Source organism: Hordeum vulgare, chromosome 4H, assembly GCF_904849725.1.
Source record: "Hordeum vulgare subsp. vulgare chromosome 4H, MorexV3_pseudomolecules_assembly, whole genome shotgun sequence".
Taxonomy (NCBI): Eukaryota; Viridiplantae; Streptophyta; class Magnoliopsida; order Poales; family Poaceae; genus Hordeum; species Hordeum vulgare.
In genome coordinates, this window is record NC_058521.1 from 295,813,236 (window position 1) to 295,828,636 (window position 15,401).

The window sequence follows — 15,401 nt, forward strand, 5'->3', positions numbered from 1 at the left end:
GATATTATTGAATAGAATTTCAGCTTGTTCCACAGTTCGTTCCCTAAAAACACAACCATCACAACTATCTAGGTGGTCCCTAGAAGCATCGGTTAGTCCATTATAAAAGATATCAACTATTTCATTTTTCTTAAGAGGGTGATCAGGCAAAGAATTAAGTAACTCGACAAGCATTCCCCAAGATTGTGGGAGACTCTCTTCTTCAATTTGCACAAAGTTATATATATCCTGCAAGGCAGCTTGTTTCTTATGGGCAGGAAAATATTTCTCAGAGAAGTAGTATATCATATCCTGTGGACTACGCACACAACCCGGAGCAAGAGAAGTAAACCAAGTTTTAGTATCACCCTTTAGTGAGAAAGGAAACAACTTAAGGATATAGTAATAGCAAAATTTTTCCTCATTAGTGAATAGGGTGGCTATATCATTCAATTTAGTAAGATGTGCTACAACAGTTTCAGATTCATAACCATGAAAGGGATCAGATTTAACCAAATTGATTAACTCAAGATCGACAGAGAATTCATAATCCTTATCAGTAACAAAGATGGGTGAAGTAGCAAACTTAGGATCATATTTCATTCTAGCATTCAGAGATTTTTATTTCCACTTGCGTAATAAATTCTCAAGATCATAGCTATGCTTACAAGCAAGAAAGTATTCAGCTACCTCTCCCTCCATAACATAACACTTAGGTGTATCAGGCAATTCATATCTAGGAGAGCTAGGTCTAACAGGTGAAACAGCAGGTTCCAATTCAATAATTTCATCAATTTCAAAAGTATCATCAGATTTAGCAGTAACTCTAGCAATTTGTGCATGAAGAAATTCACCCAGTGGCATATCATTATCAAGCAAAGCATCATCATAAGCATCATGGATAGAAGAAGTAGCATCATCAAGCACATGCAACATATCAGAATTACTAGTAGGTGGTGGTGTCGCAAATTTACTCATAACTGAAGGTGAATCAAGTGCACAGCTAGATGGCAGTTCCTTATCTGTCCTCCTAGTTGAGGGCAAGACTTTAGTTTTCGGATCTCTCGGATTCCTCATAGTGATCAATAAATATAAATCCCAAGTGACTCAGAGAATAGGGCTATGCTCCCCGGCAACGGCGCTAGAAAAAGGTCTTGATAACCCACAAGTATAGGGGATCACAACAGTTTTCGAGGGTAGAGTATTCAACCCAAATTTATTGATTCGACACAAGGGGAGCCAAAGAATACTCTCGAGTATTAGCAGTTGAGTTATCAATTCAACCACACCTGAAAGTCTTAGTATCTGCAGCAAAGTTTCAGTAGCAAAGTAGTATGATAGTAACGGTAGCTACGGTAACAGTAGCAGTAGTAATTTGTATAGCAAGTGTGACAGCAATAGTGGTAAAGTAACTTAGCAAGAACTAGTATAGGAAAAGCTCGTAGGCATTGGATCGGTGATGGATAATTGTGTCGGATGACATTCGTCATGTAACAGTTATAACATAGGGTGATATGCAACTAGCTCCAGCTCGTCGATGTAATGTAGGCATGTATTTCGTATTTAGTCATACGTGCTTAAGGAAAAGAACTTGCATGACATCTTTTGTCCATCCCTCCCGTGGCAGCGAGGTCCTAATGGAAACTAAGGGATATTAAGGTCTCCTTTTAATAGAGAACCGGAACAAAGCATTAGCACATAGTGAGTACATGAACTCCACATACTATGGTCATCTCCGGGAGTGGTTCCGGCTATTGTCACTCCGGGGTTGCCGGGTCATAACACATAGTAGGTGACTACAAATTGCAAGATAGGATCAAGAACACACATATATTGATGAAAACATAATAGGTTCAGATCTGAAATCATGGCACTCGGGCCCTAGTGACAAGCATTAAGCATAGCAAAGTAGTAGCAACATCAATCTTAGAACATAGTGGATACTAGGGATCAAACCCCATCAAAACTAATTCGATTACATGATAGATCTCATCCAACCCATCACCGTCCAACAAGCCTACGATGAGATTACTTACGAACGATGAAGAGCATCATGGAATTGGCGATGGAGGATGGTTGATAATGACGACGATGTCGATTTCCCCTCTCCGGAGCCCAAAACGGACTCCAGATCTGCCCTCCCGAGAAAGATCAGGAGGTGGCGGCGGCTCCGTATCATGAAACGCGATGAAATTTTCTCTCCTGATTTTTTCTGGGCGAGAGAGACTATATAGAGCTGGAGTTGGGCTCGTGGGCCCGTGGCCCCACGAGCCTGCTAGGCGCGCCCTAGGGGGGTGCCTCCTGGGCTCGTGGGCCCTTGGCTCCGTGTATTCGGGTAGTTCTTGCGCTAGTATTTCTTATATATTCCACAAAAAATCCTCATAAGTTTCGAGGTCATTCCGAGAAATTTTATTTCTGCACAAAAACAACACCATGGAAATTCTGCTGAAAACATCATCAGTCCGGGTTAGTTCCATTCAAATCATGCAAATTAGAGTACAAAAGAAGGGCAAAAGAGTTTCAAAAAGTAGATACGATGGAGACGTATCAGGGCATTGGCATGACGTGCTCGGTCATTATCGGTTGGAGATTTAATGACTAGGCGGGGTCGAGCTCCTATGGAGATGGCGGAGTCCGCAAGGCAACAACGCTGGTTTGGGAGGAGGGGGCTCTCAGGGCAGAGGCGCGGGCTCGAGTGACCTCATATTCTCGGGCAACAGAGCCACTACTGATGCCGGCGAAGACTCCAAATGACGGCAGGGTGGAGCTCCTGGAAGGGGTGGATCTCCATAGCACCAAGGTTGAGGTCGAGGCCATGGCAGCTCCCTGGAATAGAGCAAAGTGAGAGAAAAATGAGAGAGAAGGGGATAGCAAGGAGAGAGGGAGAGGGAGGCAGGACGAGGAGGCATATCACGACATTATGGAGCTTGACATTCGTATTAATATGGTCAAGATGTAGCCATGCCTTGCTAATATAATAAGATGAATGGCGGTAAACGTTCTTTGAGGATCGTATACTTTGAAAGATCGATGATTTTTCCACTTGTGCTTATAAGTATTACTATGTCAATGTTTGTTAATTCATCGTTTCTCAATGAGCATGTCACATCGAAAAATATGTTTTTATCATTTACCTACTCGAGGACGAGCAGATATAAGCTTGGGGATGCTCTATACGTCTCCGGCTTATCTACAATTTTTGATTGTTCCATGCTATTATATTATCATTTTAGGATGCTTTTTGAGTAATTGTTTACCAATTTATATTATTTTTGAGCACTAATCTATTGACGGAGTGCCGAGTGCTAATTCCTATATTTTTGTGTTTTTGTTTCACAGAAAATCCATATCAAACGAACTCCAAACGCAATAAAACTTGAAGGAGATTTTTTTGGAATATATGTGAATTTGGGGAGCTGGAATCAACACAACACGGTGCTCGGGGGAGGCACAAAGCCGACAAGGTGCAGTCTGGGGGTGGGGCCGTGCCTTCGTTGCTTGTGGCCATCCCTGTAGCCGGTTGATTCTCTCCTTCTTCCACAAGAAAGATACTTGTGCGATAAAAATTCCCTCAAAATTCCAATTCGTCAGAGTTATGGATCTTCAGATATTTAAGAAACGGTAATGGGCCAGAAAACAAGTCGCGGAAATAGGAGAGAAATAGATAGGGAGATCAAATTCCGGAGAGGCTTCTTCCCTCTTGGTGCCATGCCAGCCCTTCACCAGAGGAGAAACCCTCCTCCCAGCTAGGGAGGAGGCCAAGGAAGAAGAATGAGGGGGTCTCTCTCCCCCTCCTAGACTCGGGAGTACTCACTACATCGTCTCTCGACCAGTGGGTCGGGCCGAGGACCCCCGTGATGATTCACTAATGCGCCACTTGGGGCAGCCCATCATGCATACAAGGGAGATTTCACAAGACTTGGTGATCAATACAAGGACTCCTCTACCCCGCCGACAAGGACTCTTCTTATCCTAGGCCTACGGTGCATTATATAAACCGAAGCCGGGCTAGTCGATAAACAGTCTCATATTCATATGATCTTTACTCTTAGGGTTTAGACAACAAGATACGATCTCGAGGTAGATCAACTCTGTATTCGATACTACACCATTAGTATAAAAAAGAGCGGGACGTAGGGTTTTTACGTCCATTAAGAGGGTTTGAACCTAGGTAAAACATCGTCTCCTTTGTCCGTTGTTACCTATCGATCGAAGGTCCACTCTTCGGGACCCCCTACCCGAGATCCGCCGGTTTTGACACTGAAATTGGTGCTTTCATTGAGAGTTCCGATGTGTGATTGGCAGAAGAATTGATGGCTTGTCTGCAGATTGATTGTAGTTGTTTCTGGACCACGAATTTGTATTCGTCGTCCCCGTTTCCTCGAGCGTCGCATTGTTGATTGATTTGGTAGTATTGTGCAGAACTATATCTACAACAAGCCTGCAAAATTTCGTCGCATTTGATGAAGGAATCCCCGGCGATCTCCAATATACTGAAGCCATGTTGAATTTGGACAGGAATCTGGAAGAGTTTGGGGCGAGGGGTCGAGTATCCCGCTCGGCCATACGTTGGAAATCCCATCGTTCATCGGATGCGAATTCCTATATCGACCACCCCCCAGGATTTCAGCCCGGTCTGACCGTCCAAACTTCGGGTAACATCCGGTGAGTAAGCGTATTTTGGATGTGTTTTCTTCGCGAAAACAAATCCGACCCGAGTTCATCTTTCTTCATGAACGGAGTTTTGGACATCCTTTTTGAAGGAATTATTTTTCAAGGTATTATGTGTTGTTCTAAAACACATGCCCATAAATTTTGAGCATTTTCCAAGGAAATCTTCACCATTACGCTGGTGTCAAACTAGCCCAGTGACGTTGCTCCACAGCTACCGACCTGCACTAGACATATCATCGCTTCGTCGAGCCAAGGTCAATTTCATTGGATCAACGACTCGGCGATCCTACCAAGAGTTTGGAATCACGAGGGCCGAATAATCTTCAGAGAACCTCGTCACCCACGGGGGACCGATGCTTTGTTGCTTCATCAAGCCAGCATTGACCGCGTCACAAATTTCGACCTACGCCGACATCGCAGCATCGTCGCTCCAAGCCGTCGTCATCCACGCCGACCTGCTTCAACAGGTTGGCCGGTATGGGCGCTCTAGCTTCGCCTTACCGATCTACTCCGTCACCTCATCTAGACCGGGGGCTGCAACATCTCTTCGTCAACCTGCTCCGAGGAATTCGGCGTCACCAGCCAGCCGGCTTCATCACCTCGGCTCGACTGGACGGCTTTGCCTCGCCACATCGATCATGCCGCATTGTGACTTCATCAAGCCAAGCTTTCCTCTCGGGAACCTCTACGCTCATGTTATATTTTTCTAATTATTTTCTTCACTTAGTTAATTAAGTAGATGATTTTTATTACTATTTGATATATTTTTGGATTGCATTATTTTATGTGCACAGGTGATCGTCTTCGATCGTGTTAGACAGTCACCTCGGCGCGCCGACGTCGTCGTCACGCCTCCGTCAAACGAATTGCGTCATTGTCATGGTCGACTGGCGTGGGGGCTTTGCCGTTACATTGCTGAACCACTCTGTGTCCTCGGCTGGACTGGGGGTTTCTCCGCGGCTCTTCCAAAGTGTTGTGTTGTCACTTCATCAAGCCGAGCTCTTCACCAGCTACCTTGTGACAGGCTTGGGGGCTGGGATCTTGTCCCACCATAGCTCGGTGAAAGGACGTGGATGTCGCCTAGAGGGGGGTGAATAGGCGCTTTAAAATAATTAAGGTTTAGGCTTGAACAAATGCGGAATAAAACTAATGTTTAATATGACAAGCACAAAACCTCAAACAACTAGGCTCACCTATGTGCACCAACAACTTATGCTACGCAAGATAAACAACTAAGTGATAGCAAGATATATGACAATGAACAATATGGCTATCACAAAGTAAAGTGCATAAGTAAAGGGTTTGGGTAAGAGATAACCGAGGCACGGGGAGACTATTATGTATCCCGAAGTTCACACCCTTGCGGATGCTAATCTCCATTGGAGCGATGTGGAGGCACAATGCTCCCCAAGATGCCACTAAGGCCACCGTAATCTCCTCACGCTCTCGCACAATGCAAGATGTCGTGATTCCACTAAGGGACCCTTGAGGGTGGTCACCGAACTCGTACAAATGGCAAACCTTGGGGGCGGTCACCGATACCCTTACAAATTGCTCGGGGCAATCTCCACAACCTAATTGGAGAGCCCGACGCTTGCCCGGAGCTTTACACCACAATGATTGAGCTCCAAGACACCACCAAGCTTCTAGGACGCCAAAGCATACACGAAGAACAATCTCTAGGGTACTAAGTACCAAAGGGTAATAAGCTTCTCAACTTCTCACTTCCACGTATCACCGTGGAGAACTCAAACCGATGCAACTAATGCAATGGCAAGAACACACGAAGTGGTCAAGTCCCTCACACTCAAATCCCTCCAGAACAACAAAATCTATGGAGAAATATGAGAGGAAGAACAAGGAGCTCACAAAGAACTCCAAGATCTAGATCCAAGGGGTTCCCCTCACATAGGTGAGAAATTGATTGGTGGAGATGCGGATCTAGATCTCCTCTCTCTTTACCCTCAAGAACAAGCAAGAATCATTGGAGGGATTGAGAGTAAGCAAGCTCTAAGAATGTCAACAATGGAGGTAGAACAAGAGCTCAACGGATAGATAAGACCAAGGGGGAAGAAGACCCCCTTTATATAGTGGGGGAAGGAATCAGACCATTACCCCCACTTACAGCCCGAGCCCAGCGGTACTACCGCTGGCTCCAGCGGTACTACCGTTGACCCTCCGGCGGTACTACCGCTGGCTGCAGCGGTACTACCGCTGACCCTCCAGCGGTACTACCGCTGACTGCAGTGGTACTACCGCTGAGCCCATGGTAGCGCAAAGATACTACCGGGCCAACCACCGCCAAGAAAGTCTTCGCAAAAAGTCCGACGCAGTACAACCGCAAAGATGACGGTACTAAAAGTCCTAGAGCGGTACTACCGCTGACCAGAGGCGGTACTACCGCTGGGCCAGCGGTACTACCGCCAGCTCTAATGGTACTACCGCTAGGGCCAGCGGTACTATCGCCAGCTCTAGCGGTACTACCGCTAGGGCCAGCGGTACTACCGCTAGGTTCAGCGGTACTACCGCTCGCCACTCAAACAGCCATAACTTGTGCATACGAGCTCCGAATCGAGCAAACCCAAGCTTGTTGGATTCAGGACGACAAGAGCAATCCAAACAGCTGATATGAAAATTCCAATGATCTTGAGCTGTGAGACCTCTATGAATGAAGAACCAGCAAAAACTCCAACATCAAAAACATCATAGTAGTTTCATATGGACTCCGTTTTTGATGAACTCGAGCTTGTCATGAAGATGACCATAAGCTCTAAAACTCACAAAGAGAAACACCAAATAAGAACCAAGAAGTATGATGCAAGGATGCAAATGGTTTGAGCTCTCAACGAACGATACGATCAAGATAATCACTTGAGAGCCCCCCTTGACAGTACAACATTCTATCCTAAACAGAAAACCTATCAAGGGCAAACCTATACCTTGCACCTCGACCTCTTGAGCTAGATGATGATGATCTTGGCTTCCTCAAGATGGACCGCCTTTCTTGATTGCGTTGGCTTGAAGAAGACTAATTGATTGCTCCCCCATACTCACTATGGGTGATCCACTCTTCAGCATATCTTCACAAGTCCATTGCCACCACAATGGATGGCAAGCTTCAGGCATGATATCTTCGTGCTGATCCACTTGAACTTGCACACCGCAATCTTGATGACGATCACAACTTGACGTCATACTTCATGGGTTGTATGAGATCTTCCCTTTGACGCAAGCCCATGGAAACACACCTAACCCCCACATAGAACTCTCACGAAGACCATGGGTTAGTACACAAACACGTAATGGACAATGCTTACCATACCATGGGATCACTTGATCCCTCGTGGTACATCTTGTATGCTTTGTGTGTTGATCATCTTGATTTACTCTTTGTTTGAGATCTTAATCAACCTTGTGTCTCTATGACCATTCTTTGGATAATACCTTGAATGCCATCTTGGTCATCGTATAAACTCCTTGAACCCAACAGATGGACTTCAAGAAGTGCCTATGGACAAATCCTATAAATGTAACTTAAGGCAACCATTAGTCCATAGGAATTGTCATCAATTACCAAAACCACATATGGAGATATATGCTCCAACACTCGGCCCACGTCACACCGAGCATATTAACCAGCTAAGTCGCTTTCATGCTCAATCTTTTTTTTCAATTTTTAATTTCTATGCGGTTCAGCCAAGCATTATATTTGTGTTAAACATAAAAATTGTTTGTTAAATACTTAGCTTGTTAAAAGCATTGTTTGTTAAAAACACTTCGTTACCCATGTTAACTCGGGGCTCTTAAATTTATATGAGCCGTTCTAAAATAAATGTTTTCTTTTTGGTCGTTTCAAAGTCTTTTTCTACTACTCCCTTTTACGACTTGGGTGTTTGGTTAATTGCTGGTAGCCTAGTTTCTCTCTAAAGCCGCTTGGTTTTAGTTTGCTAAACAGTCCTGGAGAAACACTCCGCCCTCGGGATATGGAGGTTGAAGCCAAATGCTGACCCACTTGAAGTCTGAGAGATCGGATGTATCGTGTTAAAGGACGACCGAAGCACATATTAATTTTAAGACCAATTTTTGGATTGGCACCAAGAAACTTGATTTAGTTCGGAACATAATATTTTTGCTAAATTTTTCTGGTTTTTTGTGCTTTAGACACCTTTAACCTATTTTTATGTTTTTCTTTCACGAGGAGGGACGTCCTCTTATTCCACTAGTAGAAAATGTGTCTATAGTCCCGGTTGGAAAAGTCCTATAGTCCCGGTTCACCAACCGGGACTATTAACTTGGGACTAAAGACCCCCCCCCCTTTAGTCCCGGTTTGCTACAAACCATGACTAATACCTTTGCACGTGGCTGGCAGCGTGCGTGGCGTGGTCGAGATTTTAGTCACCAACCGGGACTACAGGCTTTGGTGATTTTTGGTTTTGGGGTTTTGGGGTTTATTGTTTATTTTTGCTTTTCACTTTCTGTTTTAAATTTAATTATTTTTCATTTATAACATATCTTACGCTAGTACATACCCTACACGTTATGCATATATTATAGGATTTATCGTAGGACCAATCATATATCATAGAATTTCTCGTACGACCATGCATGCGCATATTATAACACACACACACACACTTATATATATATATACAATTTGGTATATAAAATTTCTCCTACAACTTGCGGATCAATTACATGCATGCATTAATTGGTGAAGTGGTATTCTCCTTTGGGATCTATAACCCGCTCCAGGAAAATCCCGGAAATTTCCTCTTGAAGTGCTCGTATGCGTTCCGTTCGGAGGATTTCCTGCCGCTTCTCCCACATCTTTTAAAGAAGGATACCAATATGAATATTTTATATGTGCGTATATATATTGGACCGTGATATAAAAATTGCGAATATTGTTTACATACCTCAAGAGTTCCTGGATTTTTGACCCGTCGTTCGATCATAAACCGAATTTTCTCGCAAACATAGTATGCACATAGATTATTCCCCAGTTCCTACCGCATGCAATACTTTACGAGAATACAATTCAGTCAGATAATAATCAAGCAATATAATGGAACTGAAATTAGAACTAAAGAGATGCCGCGGACGTGGCTAGTACTACTTAATTACCCTGGACGTTTTCCATCGCAACTTTGGTTTCCATTCACCGCGAACATTCTTGATGAACCGGCTCCAAACCCTACCCGGCAAAGAAAAAGAATAAAATGATTCATTGATTAATTGATATCAGGAAATGAACAGAAGAGTCCGACATAGTATGATAATGATTGAAATTACCGGTCGAGCATCAACTTCAGGCACATGTACTCATCCCTGTCTTTTCTTAGTGAGTCCAGTACATGAACGGTTCCCTCGTCAACCGTATTGACTAGCAAGATCCAGTGGAATCTGCATTGTATAAGCGGGCATGCATGCAATTCATCAAGCACTATATGTAAACTTAACATCGATCGGGTAAGCAAAACAGAATTTATAGTACAAGACAGTAACACTCACCTGAAGTTGTAAGGAAATCATATTTTTTCATTGTGACTTAGTATCTCCAAAAACCGGAACAAGTGATCCTCTATATCGTTTGGAAATTCTATTACCGCCATCTGATAAATGCACTTTGGGTCAATAAAGCCAATGCCATATACTCAATCTTATTTCATTTTAAACATCTTCATTTTGCATAACACAACACACAAAAGAATATAGTGAGGATAATTAGAGGCAAATGAACGAGCCGATGAGCTAGGGACTTGAATTACAGAAGGAAATCACTTACAAACAATAGCAACTGGCGATAGATTTGTTGAGTGAGTCTTGATTGTATAACTGTCATAATTCTGGATTGTCAATCCACAAATCTTTTGCACTGAAGAAATGCTTGTCTTTGACTTTCACCATGAGGCACGTACGCCCGAGTTCTCCTTCCTTCATGTACCAGCTACAGAGTCTATACATTTGTATTGATAGCTGCTTGACAAGCTAAGGCCTCATGAGAGGTTTCTTGGGTTGAAATGTCCATACTAGTTGGTTATCCCCTTCCACCGTGCGAATGTTCCTTGTTTGCCTAGGAGTTGGGAAACAGGGACACCAGACTCTCTAGCCATCTCTTTACCAACATTGGGATCGACTACAAACTCATAAGTACCCACCTTGAGTGGCAAGATCGATTGCACTGACTGTTCTCCCACGGTTTTCCCGCTTCTTTTAGTACGTATCTTCCCCTTCGTTTGCCCTTTTTGATGTGACTTGATAACAAAGCGGTCATAGTCTGACTTAATTATCTTCGAAGGCGGCAGGTCTGCAAGATTTGCCAGAATGCGCTTGACAGTTTCCACAGGTATTATCTCCTTTGGCGGGGTATTTCTCTTGGCAAAATGGGCCCGCAACTCAGCATCCAGTGTCTCATCTCTTTCCTCCGTGGTCTTCTTGTAAGCCAACTTTGGCAGGGGAGGAAGGTGCATTTCTTCATTGGCTTATTCCGCTTTTGTAATGCCCTAGATGTAACCCTTGCCATATTTGGAACCCTTTCCTAATTTGGATCATGACTTCAATACTATGGAGTTATCATTTCATGTGGTCATTTCATGTCATCACCTTTGCACCGTGCCATTCATTGCACTCATGTCATTTCCTTTGTGTTGTTGTTGTTGTTTGATCCATGATGAGTGCAAGTGTGTTGTGTTTGATGTGGTGATTGCCAAACCATGGTTTCAAAACATTGTTGCTTTCAACTAGGTTTCAAATAACCCCTTCTCCATAATTATTTGAGCTCATGTTTTAACTTGTTAAAACCTGTTTTTAAAATGTTGTTATTTTAGTGTGTTATCTTGTGATTGAGGGGTATTGTTTTGGGGTTTTCAAAACTTTAGCTAAGTGGGGTTTTAATTAGAAAAGAACAGTGAAAATTCTGTTTTTGCATTTAAGTTAGTTGCTCCAAAAATTTGTTTTATATTTTATTTAAATAGGGCATAATTCCCTTATGCCCTAGGTATTTTTATTTTTGTTTTCTTCAAACCCTTGTGTGGTTGTGTGCATATTCATTTGCAAGTGTTATTTAAAAAGAAGAAAACTCTTTTGGTTTTAATCAGAGTGGCGCAGCTGGGCTAGCTCCCTCCTTCCCCTAGCCCATCTCTTCTCCTCTGAACCGCGCAAGCCCATCTCCCTCTCATTCTTCCACCTCCTGACGTCTTTCCCCTCGCGTTTTTCTTTCTGTCACTCTTCAGAGAGAGAGGGAGGTCGTGCCGCCGTTGCCGTCCCATCCACGTCCTATATAAGCCTCGGCGTGCGTGCCCCGATAAGGTTTCCCCTATTCCCCCTCGCGTCGCCGCCCTCTTCCTCCTCTTCCTCCTCCATCTCTCTCCCTCCCCAAGGTAAGTCTCTGTAGTTCAAAGAGTGCGCCGTTGCGTCGCTGTAGTCCCCACCATCTCCTCTTCGCCGGCAACCTCCCCCGTGGTGTCCGAGATGTCCGCGAGGATGCACGTGGAGCCCTTGTTCCGTTCCCGCCTCTAGGGAAGGCCAGGTCCTTCCGTGGTGTCGCCTCCACCCTCGCCGTCGCCGGTGCGGGAGCGCCCCATTGCAGAGCTGCCCCGACCCCCTTCCTCCCCCTCGCACCGCGTCTTCGCCTTCGGGGCGGTTGGGGTGAGCAAGCACAGCTTCATCTCCTCTCCCGCATGCTCGATCTAGTGTTTGTACGTGTTGTCGCTGCTGATGCCATTCCACCATGGTCGGGATGCGCAAGCTCCTTGCGCCGCAAATAGGGTCCCCCTCTCGCCGTGTTTGCGTTGGGATTGAGTTCCGCATAGGCCCCATGTTCCTCGCCGGTGGTCAGCCCCTCCGTGGGTGGCCTGAGTCGTCGCTGTCGTCCTCCCTTGTTTCGGCCGCTGGCATGGTAGGATAGTAGCAGAGGGGTGCTCAAAAGAGCACCTTCCCCTTCTCTCTCGAGAGGAAGGAGCTAGCCCAGTGATGCTAGCGTGTGTAGCTATTGTAGAGGTTCTGGGTTCGAATCCCAGAGGCCTCCTTTTGTTTTTTTACTTGTTTTATTTTTTCCCTGTTTCTTTCTTTGATGCATTTTGAAGTTGTGTTCCTGCAAGAAAACCACGGGGTTTTATCCCTTCAAGGCTTAACTGATGCATATATGTGAGTGTATGCAAGTGCATGAGTGTGTGTAGATGGTGTGTGCACTAGTGTGTGTGTATGTGTGTGTGCACTAGTGTGTGTAGGTGGTGTGTTCATTAGTGTTTGTATGTGATTGTGTGTGTGTGCATATGGTTACCTATGCACATGTGCAAGAGGGCCTAGCCCCTCATGTTGCACTTTTGTGGTGTGTGTGTGTGTGTGGAGCACATATGTGACTGTAGGTGATCATACATGTGTGTGTGTGGGCATTGGTGCACATATGCACTTGTGCATGAGGGCTAACCCCTCATGCTTGCCACTATGGACAGATGTAGTGGTGTAGGAGCTTGTGTGTGTGCATGTGTAGGTGTAGGTGTGGCTACTTGTGCTATATCTACATGTGATATTGTTCCTTTATGTCATCTTAGATTATAGGCTTGTTTTTCGAGCTAGCTTTGTGCCTATATGTTACATGCAAGTACCCGTGTATTATATATGCTTTTGGGGGTAGAATCATTCGAGGAATCCACTGGTGCAATCAGATTTCACTTTAGAGCAACTTCATAAAATTGTCATTTTCTGCCATGATGTCATGTTTAGCGCTTTGTATTATGTGGTGCCTTGACCCTATGAGGATACATCCTTGATGTAGGGGTAGTTGGTGAACCCCTCTACAGAATGGGGTCTTCGATTTGTCCATAGGAATTTGTATGCACCTATTGTAGCCTGTCAAAGTTGACACTTGGCTGAAACTGACAGCTTTGTGAAAATCTGTGATTTTCACTAAGTCTGAGAATCTGATGTTATTTTCTTCCCCTGTTGTCTTTGTTGCAAAAGCTCATGTGTTGGGAATCAGACCATGCAACAAACTAAAGTTTGTGAGCTTTTTTGTTTGTCTAGCTCCCTGTTAAATTTCATGCTTATTCACTTCCTGTAGATATCATTTTGGGGGCTGCCAAAATGCTTCACAGCATAAGCAGCTGGTGCCAGAATCTATAATTTTTGTCCAAGTTAGTGCCTATAGATTTGCTCATGTGTGACTCCTTTGTATTAACTTCTTGCACAGGGTTGTAGAGCGTTTGAATGGCTTTTTCCTCATATCTTGTTTAGGTCATTTGGGTGGCTGTAGGTACTTTAAATGTTGTGGACAAACTGCTATGATGTTGTTAAAAACAGATTGCATGTTTTTGTTGATTTGAAGCTTGTGTGGGCGTTGTTGATGGCGTGGTGTGTTTCCATGCACCACCCCACTTATATTTGATTGTTTGATCATGTGGCAAGCTGGTAACACCAGGAGGGTGCCATTGGAGTGTGTTTGTGGATGATTTGAACCGTAGGTCTCCATATCTTGTTTTGTAGTTTCCGTTTGATCCGTAGCTCCATTCTCTATGTTCTATATATGTGTTTTCTTCGTTTTCTCGCGATGCACATGATCATGCCATATTAATGCATGTCAAGATAACTTAAAATGAGGTTCTGTCCAGAATTCTATTAACTCAACTAATGCATATGAAAGTGACTAGAATAGTGATGCATGCTTCCTTCTTCACTCATGCATTATATTGTTTGTTGCACCATGTTATGTTTGTGCTCATTGGCTGTTAATTTATCTTGGGTAGCATCGAGATCGGAGAGCGAGTACGTGGATTCTGGAGAGTACGTGTAGGAAGATCAAGAGCAGTTCCAAGCTAAAGAATTCACACGCAAGATGACCGTGATCTAGATACCGTATCTTGCTTTGTTATGCTTAGAATCACGTTTCCTTCGATACATGCTCGCTGCCTACCACTTGATATAAATGCCACCTGTCATTTCCATGAAACCCAAACACCTCCCGCTCCTAGCAAATGTTGTTTGGCTAAGTAGGCTTGCTCAACCTCTAATGATTAGCTTTGCTAGTTGCAGGTGACAGCTGTCTCATGTGATAACATGAGTATTTTGATATCATTATGTTTAAACTGCTATTTAATTAATGCACCTATATACTTGGTAAATGACGGAAGGCCTAGCCTTTTGCCGGGTGATTTGTTCTGTTATTGCCGCCTTAGTTTCGACTACCGGTGTTTGATTCCATAATTGATCGCTCCTAACACGTTCGGGGTTGTTATGGAGACCCCCTTGATAAACTGTGTATTGTTAAGGCTTGTCCGGCATAACCCAACATTGGTTTTAATTTTCTAATCACCTAATAATAATTTGCATAGGGAATAGCTACCCCGAGGATCTAATCAAAAACCCGGGCCAGTGCTACTCATGAGTGTTGGCCTAAACTAGAGCATCGTGCGGGGCCAACCCGGGGCAACTCGGGTGATTTCTATCAGGCCACCGTACGTTTCGCTTATCCAGCGTGTCCCGAGACTGAGATACGAGGCTCTTATCGGTGTCGTCGACACGTCGGGAGGTCCTGCTAGATTTGTCTTACCTTAGCGATATATCTTGCGTATAGGAATCCCGGTGAAACTTTGGGTCTCCTCAAAGTTAAGGTTTTCGTCTAAGGAATCCGACGAGATCACGAGATTCGTGATAGAGGATTACTTTGCGGCCCGTGGTAGTTTGTGATGGACTAGTTGGAGCACCCCTGCAGGGTTTAATCTTTCACAAAGCCGTGCCCTCGGTTATGTGGC